Raw genomic sequence first — 15676 nt, 5'->3', positions numbered from 1 at the left:
CTAACATTAATTTTTTAGACAAAATTCTTTTGAATTTTTTCAATAAAAATTATTGTGGGAATTTAATTTAAATCTAAATTCAAATTTTTGGATTCCTAAGTGGTTTCCTAAAGTTTGTCAAATAGATTAATATTTATATTCCAAACAGTTTTTAATAAATCTTTTCAATTGAATTGGTTTTGTTTTGATTAAATTATTCTAATAGTTTAATAAAACAAAAATCAGTTCCAACAGGTTTATAACTGTTCCACCAAACGGCCTTGTTCCAAATTGTTTGAAAATTTGGTCTTTCCAACGGACAAATCAAATATTCAAATTGTGAATAGTGCGTGCACCTGTTCTTTTAAATTGTGCACCTTTTCACTTAAATTTTGATACCTGTTCGGGTCTTTTATTTTGCCTATAAACACAATCATTTTTCACCAGTCAAGGGGATTCGAAAATCAGTCTAGAATTTGTCTACGTCAAAACCATTTATAAGTGAATGGGAAGTTGACGTCGTTTTCAGGTCTAACATTAATTTTTTAGACAAAATTCTTTTAAAATTTTTTCAATAAAAATTATAGTGGAAATTTAATTTAAATCTAAATTTAAATTTTTGGGTTCCTAAGTGGTTTCCTAAAGTTTGTCAAATAGATTAATATTTATATTCCAAACAGCTTTTAATAAATCTTTTCAATTGAATTGGTTTTGTTTTGATTAAATTATTCTAATAGTTTAATAAAACAAAAATCAGTTCCACTAGGTTTATAACTGTTCCACCAAATGGCCTTGTTCCAAATTGTTTGAAAATTTGGTCTTTCCAACGGACAAATCAAATATTCAAATTGTGACTAGTGCGTGCACCTGTTCTTTTAAATTGTGCACCTTTTCACTTAAATTTTGATACCTGTTCGGGTCTTTTATTTTGCCTATAAATACAATCATTTTTCAGCAGTCAAGGGGATCCGAAAATAAGTCTAGAATTTGTCTACGTCAAAACCATTTATAAGTGAATGGGAAGTTGACGTCGTTTCCAGGTCTAACATTAACTTTTTAGACAAAATTCTTTTGAATTTTTTCAATAAAAATTATTGTGAGAATTTAATTTAAATTTAAATTCAAATTTTTGGGTTCCTAAGTGGTTTCCTAAAGTTTGTCAAATAGATTAATATTTATATTCCAGACAGTTTTTAATAAATCCTTTCAATTGAATTGGTTTTGTTTTGATTAAATTATTCTAATAGTTTAATAAAACAAAAATCAGTTCCAACAGGTTTATAACTGTTCCACCAAACGGCTTTGTTCCAAATTGTTTGAAAATTTGGTCTTTCCAACGGACAAATCAAATATTCAAATTGTGAATAGTGCGTGCACCTGTTCTTTTAAATTGTGCACCTTTTCACTTAAATGTTGATACCTGTTCGGGTCTTTTATTTTGCCTATAAATATAATCATTTTTCACCAGTCAAGGGGATCTGAAAATCAATCTAGAATTTGTCTACGTCAAAACCATTTATAAGTGAATGGGAAGTTGACGTTGTTTTCAGGTCTAACATTAATTTTTTAAACAAAATTGTTTTGAATTTTTTCAATAAAAATTATTGTGGGAATTTAATTTAAATCAAAATTTAAATTTTTGGGTTCCTAAGTGGTTTCCTAAAGTTTGTCAAATAGATTAATATTTATATTCCAAACAGCTTTTAATAAATCTTTTCAATTGAATTGGTTTTGTTTTGATTGAATTATTCTAATAGTTTAATAAAACAAAAATCAGTTCCAATAGGTTTATAACTGTTCCACCAAACGGCCTTGTTCCAAATTGTTTGAAAATTTGGTCTTTCCAACGAACAAATCAAATATTCAAATTGTGAATAGTGCGTGCACCTGTTCTTTTAAATTGTGCACCTTTTCACTTAAATTTTGATACCTGTTCGGGTCTTTTATTTTGCCTATAAATACAATCATTTTTCAGCAGTCAAGGGGATCCAAAAATAAGTCTAGAATTTTGTCTACGTCAAAACCATTTATAAATGAATGGGAAGTTGACGTCGTTTTCAGGTCTAACATTAATTTTTTAGACAAAATTCTTTTGAATTTTTTCAATAAAAATTATTGTGAGAATTTAATTTAAATCTAAATTCAAATTTTTGGGTTCCTAAGTGGTTTTGCTAAAGTTTGTCAAATAGATTAATATTTATATTCCAAACAGTTTTTAATAAATCTTTTCAATTGAATTGGTTTTGTTTTGATTAAATTATTCTAATAGTTTAATAAAACAAAAATCAGTTCCAACAGGTTTATAACTGTTCCACCAAACGGCTTTGTTCAAAATTGTTTGAAAATTTGGTCTTTCCAACGGACAAATCAAATATTCAAATTGTGAATAGTGCATGCACCTGTTCTTTTAAATTGTGCACCTTTTCACTTAAATTTTGATACTTGTTCGGGCCTTTTATTTTGCCTATAAATACAATCATTTTTCACCAGTCAAGGGGATCTGAAAATCAGTCTAGAATTTGTCTACGTCAAAACCATTTATATAAGTGAATGGGAAGTTGACGTCGTTTTCAGGTCTAACATTAATTTTTTAAACAAAATTGTTTTGAATTTTTTCAATAAAAATTATTGTGGGAATTTAATTTAAATCTAAATTTAAATTTTTGGGTTCCTAAGTGGTTTCCTAAAGTTTGTCAAATAGATTAATATTTATATTCCAAACAGCTTTTAATAAATCTTTTCAATTGAATTGGTTTTGTTTTGATTAAATTATTCTAATAGTTTAATAAAACAAAAATCAGTTCCAACAGGTTTATAACTGTTCCACCAAACGGCCTTGTTCCAAATTGTTTGAAAATTTGGTCTTTCCAATGGACAAATCAAATATTCAAATTGTGACTAGTGCGTGCACCTATTCTTTTAAATTGTGCACCTTTTCACTTAAATTTTGATACCTGTTCGGGTATTTTATTTTGCCTATAAATACAATCATTTTTCAGCAGTCAAGGGGATCCAAAAATCAGTCTAGAATTTGTCTACGTCAAAACCATTTATAAGTGAATGGGAAGTTGACGTCGTTTCCAGGTCTAACATTAATTTTTTAGACAAAATTCTTTTGAATTTTTTCAATAAAAATTATTGTGAGAATTTAATTTAAATTTAAATTCAAATTTTTGGGTTCCTAAGTGGTTTCCTAAAGTTTGTCAAATAGATTAATATTTATATTCCAAACAGTTTTTACTAAATCTTTTCAATTGAATTGGTTTTGTTTTGATTAAATTATTCTAATAGTTTAATAAAACAAAAATCAGTTCCAACAGGTTTATAACTGTTCCACCAAACGGCCTTGTTCCAAATTGTTTGAAAATTTGGTCTTTCCAACGGACAAATCAAATATTCAAATTGTGAATAGTGCGTGCACCTATTGTTTTAAATTGTGCACCTTTTCACTTAAATGTTGATACCTGTTCGGGTCTTTTATTTTGCCTATAAATACAATCATTTTTCAGCAGTCAAGGGGATCCGAAAATCAGTCTAGAATTTGTCTCATTACTGTCCATTTTACTCTGGTGCATTTTATTCTTCATTTATAATTTTTGGAATAAATATTCAGAGAGTGAGAGCACATTTTTGGTTAGCCAAACAATTTGTTTTGGAATGCTACTACAAATTGGTTAAGATCGTTGTATCCTGGGAGATAGACGCCTCTCAACCGTAAGCACCGTAGCAGGGCGAATCTATCTTAAGGACAAAGTGTCACACACTCGACTTGGTCTTTGAATTATTTATTCGGTTCTACAAAATAAATACTGTAAGTTTTATTTTATTTTGTTTGAATTGTTTCATATTATTTATTTACACAGAAGATTGTTCCAATACTTTATTCTCTTAATATTTTAAATCCAATAATTACCTACTCAAACTATTTGAATTTAAACATTAAATTCTTCTGTTAGTCATCTGTTAGATATTTGGATAAAAATTTGTCAAGTGATGTGCACATGATGATTATATTAAATTTTATAGCCAAATTATATATTTATCTTTTGTAAAAATTTAATATAATTATTATGTGGACAACACTTGATAATTTTTCATTCAAATATTTAACAGATGCAAATCCAAATATCTAACAAAAAAATTAATATTCAAATTTAAATAGTTTGAGAGAGTAATTGTTAGGTTTAAAACATATATATAGCTGGCACGCATTACATGAATTCTTCTTTATTTGGTGATCTAAAGCCACTTTCGCTGCATTCATGCTTTGCATTTTGACTGTATGTTGACGAGGACGGCAGCGAAATGTTGACTTAGGCTCTGTTTGGCAAAAAAATCTTAAGAAACTAATTTATGTCAAAATTTAAAAAAATGTTATTAATAAATATGCTTTTACAGGCAATATTTTTCTTCCTAAAAGTATAATAATGATACTTTTAACAACTCAGATATTGCTTAAAAATTAATTTTGTTTCTAAATTTTTGCTTCTAAAACTTTTGGATAAGTTTCATTGACCTCCCTTGAGGTTCATAGAAAATATAACAAGCCTCACAGTTTTGATTTATTTATATTAACCTCCTTTTCAGTAAGATTAAAGAGATCAAAAGTAATGCAAACATAATGAAGATATAAAGATAAATAAAGTAAAATATATATGTCAGTATAAAAGAAATGATAATATCATTTTTTTCATCTATACAACTAACGAATTTATCATGAAAATAGAGTCAAGTGTTACATGAATTAAAATTTTAAGAAAACCCAATCTAATTTTGTTAAATTTGTGAAGTTTAATGTGTGTGTGTTTTTTTGTTCTCTCTAAATTTTAAGAGAGATCAGTGTAATTTATCTAAAACTTTAATTTGTTATAGTGCCATTTTCTCACTCAATTTAAGTTTAGAATCGAGCCGAATTAAACTCAATTAAAAATTATTTAATAGTATACTAAAAATATGTTATTATATTCATCAATAATGACCATTGAAAATTCTTTTTATATATAAATTCTTTTTTGGAAACATCGTGCTTTTAAATCAAGTTCGTCACCAATTGGACATCATATGTACTATTAGAGAACCATCTTTATGTTTTTGGACATAATTTAATAATACATTGTGACATAGAAACATTTCCTAGGGAGAACTCAAGAGAGTTTGAAGTCTTCCAACATCCATATAAAAATTAATTTGTCCTAATCATCAATCTTATAAAAAGCATCAATGTTGGTGGTTCGATTAAGTTTGTAACCATGAACTATCTCTCAAGTTCGTCTAAATTTTTCATTATAACATATCTATAAAAAAATATTCATAATTTTTATCACAAAAAATTGTAATTTTCTTATGTTGTATCATTCTTTATGGATGAACATCATAGATTTCTCTCGAGATTGTTGAATATAATTTGCACATTTGGAATAGTTTCGCATAAATTTTTTGAAGGTATTAGATAGAATTTTAGACAAAAATAGAATGATTAATTATAGACCTCTCAATGAATGATCATTTGAAATATTTTTTTGGTCATTTTACCAAACATAGAATTGGGTATTATGATGGAATGAGTATTTTATTATAATTTTCATTTCAGTGAACCAAACACTGACAAAAATATTAAATTTATATGCTTAACATGCAAATTTATACACTTATAGGAGATCCTGGTGAAATGCACATTTGGCATGGTTTAGAGTCAAAATTTTGGAGGTATTAGTAATGAAAACAAAAAAATTATATGCTTAATCAGCAAATTTCAATATATATCTTGAGATTCTTTGAGAGTGTTTTGCATATTTGGCATATTTTAGCATAAAAATCGTGAATATATTAGTAGTGGAAACAACAAAATTATATAGTTAACTGAGAAATGCGAACACTTACCAGGGATCGTTGAGGAAAGTTTCCATGTTTGGCATAGTTTATGGTGAAAATTTTGAAGCTTTAAGTACTTTTCCAACCTAAAAATCCTAGTACAAATGCTTTTGAGGATAGAATCTATATGGTGAAATTGATGCATTTAATTTGAGGAGAGAATGATGCATCCCTATGGTTTTTTTTCAAAATGAAAATATGGCTATATAGATGTCTATATAGCTGTTATTAAATTATAGTAGCCAAACAAGACATAACAAAAACTTTCAGTAAGTATGTTGCTAGAAAAATTATTTATTGTCGCGTATGATAATACTGCAAACTTATCTATTATTATATATTTGTGTGGCTATAAACTCATTTCTCACCTACATTGTGTGAATATAGGATGAGAGATAAGTTTGCGGCTTTGTGACACACAATAATGAATTTTTTTTCTAATTGCCAAAAAATTAAAGAAAGAAACGTTTGTGAATCTATTTTTTTTTTATCGGCAAATGTTAGTTGTTAATTGTTAGATTAACACCTATGGGAGAAATCTTCCTACCCTTGGCAAAATACCTAAGTGGTTGTACTTCCTTAATTCAACCCCCTAAGGGGAATTGAACCCATAACGTCCTTAAAATTAAGCTCTAAAGAAGGTATGGTGGCTAACTAAGTAAGGCCTAGTTGGTTAAACATTTGTGAATCCATATGGTACATCATCACGGACTTGTGGTTGTTTCTTCAACATCTAAACCACTTCAACAACCACTAAGGGGCCATCCTAGTTGGTAAGGGAGTATGCTCCTCTCCTTACTGACCAGGGTTCGAATTCTCTACTACTAAAGTAGAAGTCTGACGGTTTAGGTGGATCGGCTAACTTCTCACAGTCCTGCCTTGAGAGTGTTCTGGGTATCAAAAAAAAACCACTTCAACGAAATTGTCATCTTTTGATTTCTCATTATATTACTCCACTTGTTGATGTTCACTTAAACATATCTTAATCACAGCCAAGCATTTAATTATTTAGACATAAAGATAATTTTTTATTAAACAACCCCATTCCCAATCATCTTTATTAAATTCTTTTTAAAGCCCCATTTGTTTCGATATAAAATATTTTATACAAAAAAAATATTTTTCTTGTGAATTAATTTTACACAGAAAAAATATTTTTATTTTTGTTTTTCTATGTTTTATTGACACTTGAAATAAAAATACGTTAATGCTTAAAAGAGAAATTTTAATTTAATAAAGTGTCATTTATGACTTTTTAGTGAATTAAAATATTTATTTGAAAAAACTAAATATGTTAGAAAGATAGTGAGTGTGAGTCAATTTTTGAAAAAATTAACTTAGGAAAATTTTTAAAATAAGTCATTTTTTTAAAAAAAAAAATAATGCAAAAATATATGGAAAATGAGTAAAAGTCAAAACAAATGAAACCTAAATATATTTTAAAAAAAAAAATTGGAGTGGTAGGGCCAGTAAGGGATTGTACTTGGGAGAGACACAGTGCTCAAGACTACTTGTTCAGCTGATTTGCCCTATGATTCCTTGTCGGTGCAAAAAAAATATAGGAAACTGGTTCCGTTTCGAGCGGCCCGAAATCTCAAAACGGCGTCGTTTTGGGATTTTTTTTTTTTTTTTTTTTGGGGGCCCCTTTTCATCATCCTTTTCCATAACTCAGCATAACTCAGAAGAAGAAAGCAGAGAAAGAAGAAAGCAGAGGCAAGAAGAAAGAAAAAAGAAGAAGAAAGAAGAGAAGATGAGATCATCAACAAAGACACACACACACACACACATCTGGAGATCATCAACACAACATCATCATCATCAACACACACACATCTGGAGATCATCATCATCATCATCAACAACCAACACATCATAGAGAAGAAGAAGAAGAAGAACAAGAAGAAGAAAGAAAGGAGAGAGACACAAATCAAACCCCTCCCCCACACATTTGCAAAATCAAACCCACACACACACAAACAAACACAAATCAAATCCACACACACACACACATATACAGATCTGGAAGTCAAATCCATGAAAAACACACACACAGTGGTGGTCGCAGCAGTGGTGGCCACGGAGTGGTGTAGCGGCGACAGCGGTGGTCGCCTGCGACCCTCTTCCCCCTTCCTTCTCTCTTCTCTTTTTCCTTCTCTCTCTCTCGCTTCCTTCCTCCCTCTCCCTCTGGGTCTGCTTCAGATATAAAAGAAAAAAAAAAAAAAAAAATACAAAACGGCGTAGTTTATATATTCGAGCCAAGGTTTTTGAGCAACGAAGCATTTTTCATAGGAAACCTGTTTATTTATTTATTTATTCTTTTTTTCTTTAGAGGCTCCTCCAGAATCTAATAAATTTATGCAAATATTTATAAATTGAGTAAAGCGACTATGATTATATATCATCAAAAAGTTGACTCCATACCATAACCAAAAAAACAAATATGTATTATATGTTACCAATATTTGTTCTCCTTTTAAATCACTGTATATGTAAATATTCATGATTGTTTACTATTTAAAAATTAAAAAATAAATAATGTTTTGTTGTATGTCTTGGTAATACAAAGGAGTGTTTGGGATGGGTTAGAATAGCTTATTTCAGGTTAAAATAATAATAAAACAAAATACTTCATCACATCACTTTCTTTATTTTTTATATTTTTTTTCATAAAAAATTAAATAATCAATTAAAATAACATATTCCAAATTATATATATATATATATATATATATATATAACAACCCTTGAGAAATAGTATGGCTTTCATTTTCAATCTTTTCACTCTAGTTAAGTTTAGAACCGCACCAAATTAAATTTAATTAAAAACTATCTAAAGGCATAATAAAAAATGTTATCATATTCATTAATAATAACTACTAAAAATTATTTATATATATGCTTTTTTAGATGCATAGAGCTTATAAATTAGGGGGAATTTCATCCCAATGGGATTATTTTTTTTACACAAACATACTGTTACAACTTTTTACTTATATCCCATCACAGAATTACTTACATCTCATATATATATATATATATATATATATTATTTTCTGTGCTATAATTCTCCCTTTAAATTAAGTCAATCTTTTTAAGTTTGTGAGAAATGGAATGACATACGTACCATTACAAACCATCTTAATTTTAAAATACATTGTAACATAAGAACATTTTATAGGAAAAATGACATCCTAATATGTATATAAAAATTAATTTGTCCTAATCAATCTTATGAAAAACGTCAATGTTGGTGGTTCGACTATGTTTTCAGCCATCTTTCAAGTTTGTCTTTGACAATTACATGACACAAGGATTATATTGGCTGCGCTTTTATGCCATGTAGTTTATAGAGTATTATTAGTAAGAAAGACAAAAAAGATTATGAGAATATTACATACACCATCAAATCAACTCCTTTACATCCATATCTTTTTATACCATTTCTAATTTTATTTTGGTCTCGTTTGGGAAGTGACTATTTTAGTAGGTTATTTTAGTTTTTGACTATTTTAGTAGGTTAAAATTTTTGTGTTTTGGAAGATGATTGGATTTTTTTGTGGTTGGATGTGATGTTTGTGAGAGAAAAAGTGAAATGATTATGGGTTTAATGCGATATTTTGTCTTATTAGCTATTTTAGCCTATTTTGTTTTTTTGTGAATTTTAGCCTAAATTGGGCTATTTTTTTTCTTCCCAAACACCCCCTTTCTTATTACACTTACGATAATACCCAACTTGCCCTTTTCTTCTCAAACCCAAACCCTATCTACTCCCAATCACTACCTCCAGTACCACTTCGGCCGTCGTCTCCGACAGCCAACCCCTTCTCCACCCGCGATCAACCCTTACAATTTTCAACCACTGTGACCCCTCTTCACCCTCCTTCTCTTCTTCTTATTTTTCTAATTCTAGGTTCTCTTTCTTTCTCTCTCTTGCTCTGTTGGCGATGGAAGAATGCAATAGTTGGGTCGTAATGGCGAGGGTGGGTGGCTAGGATGTTCGCGATAGGCCGTGGTGCTCTCTCTCGTGCTTTCTCAGCAGTAGAAGAGGGCAATCAGAAGGGCTTCAGTCATGATGGCGAGGATAGGAGACAAGGTTCTTCGTGATGGGGCGACGAGAGGTGGAGTTCAGTTCCGATGGCAGTGATGGGTGATGAAACTGGGTCATGATTGTGGCAAGACTAGGTCACGATGGCGGGTTGAGCTCCTAGTGGGTGAAGGGGAAAGATCGCTAGTGGAAAAAGGAGTCACCAGTGAGGGAGAATGGGTTGGAGGTTAGTGGTTGAAGGTGGTGAAGTCACTAGAGATGGAAGGTGGGTTGCCGACGACAGTGACAGTGGTGGTTATCCTCTCTGGGTGGGTTAGAAATTAGGATTAGGGTTTGGGTTTGAGGGATTTTTTTGGTAATTCTAAATAAGAATAAGATTGTGAAAAATAAATAAATAAATTATGAGGGTAAGGAGATCAAAGGATGGTATAAGTAGAATTACCTCGAAATTATATGCTTAACCAACACAATTTAATGCATACCTGTGTTGTTTCAGAAATGACCCTCCAACGGGAATGTGCCACGTGTGCCTATAGTCATGAAAGGTGGGTGATATCAACAAAGAAGAGTGGTGGCTAGAGGTGGACTTCGGCTCATTGGCCTAGTCAATCCGCTCGGTATAGTCTTATTTTTGTAGGGTTTGGAAAGATTGTTTTAACTTATAGGGTTAGGTTGGGTTAATATTTTTTGCTTGAAATATTAATGGACTAGGTTTGGAGTTTATACTTTTAACTTAGTTCGGTCTGGCCCGTTAGGTCTGGCCCGTTATTAAATTAATTAATTATTTATTTATGGGGAACTTACTGATAAGTCTCATGTACCAAGTTCAAAACCCAGCTAATCCCAAAACAAAATACTTGCACCAATTAGTCCAATATATTTTTAATTGTTACCAAAATTTTTTTTTTTTTTTTAATTTACAGACACTGTTCACATCTTACTACCGTAAGACTTCCGTCAAACGGTTGCCGAAGACTTGTCGGAATGTTCAACATCGCCGGGAAGTCGCCGGAGTGTTAAGAATGTTAATGGAAGTCGCCGGAATGTTCAGAACGTTCACTGGACGTTAAGAACATCACTGGAGACTCACCGGAATGTCTAGAATATTACCGGAAAAAAAAAAGAATAAATGGATAAATTATAGCAAAAAAAAACATAACAAAATGTGCTAAATATTGATAAACTAAAAGGAAACAAAATTAAACGACACAAAACAACAACAATGGGGAAAACATATGTTATTTTTCAATTTTTGTAAGGTTCAAGCAAATAATCTCTAAATAGTGATCAAATTGAAAAGTAAGTTTTGAAACTGTAAAATGTTACAATTTCAAAACAAAAATCTATTAAGCATTTATCTTTATTAATCAAACTGAAAAACATGTTATGAAACTGTAAAATTTTACAGTTTTATACCATGATTCATTCCAGCACCAAAAAAATTTGAAACTGTAAAATTTTACAGTTTTCACCGCCTGTAACTAAAACTCGAAAACTACTTGTTCAGAATTCGAAAATTTTCTCCATTAGAACAGAAAAACAGAAGTGTATAGCAAAGAAAAAAAAAAAAAAAGAGAGATCGAAGGAGAAAGGCGCATGTAGAGAGAGGATTGTACTCTGGCAACTATTTTTTGTTTAGATCTAACCAAATCTGATGTACATCTACTCAGATCTGATGTAGATCTGAGTAGATCTACATCAGATCTAAGTAGATCCACTCATCTTCTTCGTCGGAAATATATCATCTTCTTCGTCGGAAATATATTATCTTCGTCGTCGGTGAGAGTGAAGTCACGAGTTGATTTCGATGGTTGGCTGTTATCAGTGAACCTCGATCAATGGAGAAAGACATGATCACCGGTCGTCGTCCATGACAAAGACGATGAAAGAAAAATGCAGAAAAAAAAAAACGAGAAAGGAAGGGAAGCAAAACACAGAGAGAGAGAGAGGAAAGGACTTTTGGGTATACTCAAAAAGTTATGGGATTAAATGGTGTCCACATGTTCCACATGGGACCCGTGGGTAATTTCCCCTTTATTTATTTATAATACATTAAAATATATATTTTTTTTTTTGGTTAGGATCTAGATTTTATATTTGTTGATTTTATTGAAACTCACATTTGTGATAATGTGTGATTGAATTTATTTAAGAAATCTTCCAATTTATAATGATGTCAATATATTTATTTAAGAAATATAATGTGTGATTGAATTTAATTATGCAATGTTTTAAGTTTTTTAACATATAACCTGATAAGTGGGCTTATGATTTATAATTATTTTTTGGATCGAGCTTGGGTAAATATAGAGGCCCGATGTTAGGGCTGGACTTGGATAGACACAAAGTCATATATTATGTAGTGTCGGATTGAACCCACCCCGACGTTTGTCCACCCCTAGTGATGGTAGATTTGGGAAACGAGGCTACAATCATGGCTTTGAAGTTTGTAATGACCCAAATTTTCAGGACCAATTAAAATCCAAATTACAATAAATTTTCTCCAAATAAAAATACAATGTATATCTCTCCAAATGGAATTAAAATAACACATCTAGTATGACAATCCCAACTAACAAATTTTCTTTAGCACTCCTAACCAATCACTGCTAAGTCCGCTACAACGTCTTCCTCTTCACAATCTTTTTGGTACCTGTCATAAAAGCCAGGGCAATACAAGGAAAGCCATGAGCTGTAAAGCCCCAATAGAATATTACAGCACGATAATCGACCCATCCTGATAATACATTTATATACAAAGTATAATAATTAATAGAATTAATTAACTGAATGCAGGACAAACAAAATATTTAAAGATAATAATTAATCATGTTAACTGTTAGCCAGTCAGTATTTCTAAGCAACTCTCCATAGAGCGCCGTTCTTACCCAACCACTAAACAATGGACATGAGGCTATTCGGACCTCTCCTTAGTCCTATATCGAATCCAGTACCAAGGATGCCTACGCCTCGGGTTATATACCATAGTCGTAACATCAATGGACCGCCAAGAATCATGGCCTTCCAGAGGTATTCCCTCTGTGTGAGACCCTCACTGCCCCTTTTATCCACCATAAATTTGCAAAAGCTAGAATACACCACGTGTCGTCTTAAGGTAATGCGACACACTTACGCAAGAATTCTGGATCAGAGCTCACACTAATAATAATAACCACCAATTTCCTCCAAATCACATCACAGGAACATATCACGGGATCACAGACCGCGCAAAAATCCAACCACCCAGTTAGTGTGGATTTCATATTCCAAAATATTAATATCAATGCATCATGTGAACAATATTATCTACAAGTTTAAACAACATAAAATAGATTCATAATAAACAATATACCAAATAATGAACAAAATAGAGATGCACAAAATAACACACATTATTACTGATCTTCCAAATTATTTTTAGCAAATTTCGGCACAGATGATCTAGGTTTGTAAAATCAAAAGAAATACCAAACGGTGTCGAAAATAGTTGATTCTAGATTATAAATTTAGATAAATGAGTTAGAATGATTTTACTAAAAGGGTTTGAAGGCTAAAGATCAATTTAAGCTAGAGAATTTATTTTTGGAAGAGAACTGGTATTTTCAAGCAGGGTATTGCAACAACTTCAAAACAGGGACTTCAAGTTTGGAAAATGAAAAGAGGTTTCAAATGATATCAAACAGAAGTGAGATTTAGATGGTTTGCTAGATACTCAAGTTAGAAACACATTTTTTTAGAAGAACTTGAAAGCTGAAAATCCTTTTAACATGAAGAAAACATTTTGCTAAGAAAATTGGATAGAATCTGTCACACTTTGAAAAAATCGAAATTACTCTTTCGAATACTCATTGGTTTTCCGTGAAATCAGTGGCAAATGACAGATAGCTAAAAATCCTAACTTTTCCAAGTGGTCTTGCACGAAAATAATTTTTGTAGAGAAAATGATATTCATTTAAAATAGCTATCTCTATGGGGTTGTTTGTGGCAGGAAAAATATTTGTTTCGGTTGTAAAATACTTTCCACTGGTTTTTTAAGAATTCAGAGAAGTAAGAGATATGCTAAATAAGCTCTTGTATTTCTAGATTTTACACAGAAAATTTTTAGAATTTGTTAAAACTTTTGCAAATGGATCAAAGATCACTACTGCGCTGAAAATCACCATTTAGTTTTATCTTCTTTTCTTTGCTTGAAATAACATACAAAATACTAAGACTTAATTCCACATATGACATATATATCATAAACAAAATTAAAACATATATCTAAGGATGGTGATGGTTGTAGATTCTACCTTAAGACTTGCACCAAAATAGCTAAGTGTGAAAACTCCTTGATAGAATAACTAACTCTTCTCATATTCTAACTCTCAAATTTTTGTAAAGATAAAGAAGTAGAAAGTGGAAGGAAATAAAAGATATGGATTCTTCCTTCAACTAGGCTAGTATATATAGGAAGTAGGGGTGTGCAAAAATCTATCTGACCCGGTCAACTCGACCGGCCCGACTCGATCCGAATTGTACGGTCGATTTTGAACAGAGCAACGATCGATGACGAGTGTACAGCTCCTAATTTCATGAATTAGCGGTTGGTTGATGGTTTGATTACTCAAAACCCACGTAAATCTAAACCGTCCAATATACATAACTAATTAATAATAATTTATCTTACAAATGGCCTATTTTTGTTTCTTCTCGTGACTGAGGCTTATCAATATTGAATGAAAAATGTTTGGGAGCACTAATTAGTGATCTCACTAATTAGGTGACAGTGGGTCTCGCTATTAATGATGTGATGTTTTGGTCATGGAATTATATATATATATATTTTTTTTACTTTTTTTAATACATTAGTGCTATTAGTAGTGAAATTTTTAGTGCGATGAATCATTGTTGATATTCAATACTACACCAAAACCAAAAATTTTTCGGTTCCAATTTTGACTCCCAATGTTTTCTCTTCCCAATGTAAACTTTTCTCTCTTTTTCTCTCTCTCTCTCTCACTCTCAATTTTTGATCTGTCTTTTTCTCCTCTTTCAATACAAACTCACTCTATATCTTTATATACAAATGCATGTATTTTGTTTTTCCCAATAATCTATCTTTCTCTCTTTCTATTCCCAATATGACTCTCTCTGTATTCATTCATTCTCTTTCTATCTTCTTGTAAACCTACAAGACCCCTCATCTTCGTTCTTTCTTGCCTCCAATCTTCGATTGCCTTTTGTTAAACCTTATTTCCCTTATTCAATCTCTTTCTCGTAGAAACCCAAAAGGCTTGATGGCCATAGAGTAGAGCAACATGGTAAAGCGATGGTGATCAATGATGAGGTGACAAAGCTATAACAGAATGATAGAACAAGAGCGATGATGAGGACGATGGAGTTCATCAATGGTGGTTGTGGTACTAATCGGCAACAATGTTTTTTTTTTTTTTTTTTCAAAAAAACTTTGTTTTTCACTCTATTTCTATCTCCCGCAACTCTTTCATATTTAAATATGTTCATTCTTTTGTTTGAATCACATGTTTGAATCTTTGAATGGATTTGTCTGTATACATATTTGAATCGAAGACTTGTTTTATGGAAGGGAGTTGTTATTCCATCATCGACCGAAGTGACCGTCAATCCGAGTGGTTTGTTGCGATCGATTTTGAATACCAGATCAGTTGACAACGGATGTTCAGGTTTCTAACCTGATGCATTTGGTTTAGCTAACGGATTGAGGGTACACCCGACCCAATCTGACCCGTGCATACCCCTAATAAGAAGATAAGATGAAGA

General features: G+C 31.2%; 1 long non-coding RNA gene across 1 annotated transcript; it reads right to left on the bottom strand.

Moving 5' to 3' along the window:
* Nucleotides 1–12366: 12366 nt before the first annotated feature.
* Nucleotides 12367–14609, bottom strand: LOC114320476 (uncharacterized). The gene is made up of 2 exons (XR_003649908.2): nucleotides 14188–14609; nucleotides 12367–12548 (listed from the first exon to the last, which is right to left on the bottom strand). It is a non-coding gene; the product is annotated as an uncharacterized LOC114320476 (long non-coding RNA).
* Nucleotides 14610–15676: the final 1067 nt, after the last annotated feature.

The sequence above is a fragment of the Camellia sinensis genome, chromosome 5, assembly GCF_055761805.1.
Source record: "Camellia sinensis isolate YWXY chromosome 5, ASM5576180v1, whole genome shotgun sequence".
Taxonomy (NCBI): domain Eukaryota; kingdom Viridiplantae; phylum Streptophyta; class Magnoliopsida; order Ericales; family Theaceae; genus Camellia; species Camellia sinensis.
The sequence above is the reverse complement of the archived record's forward strand: the minus strand, read 5'-3'. Positions and strand labels throughout refer to the sequence as shown.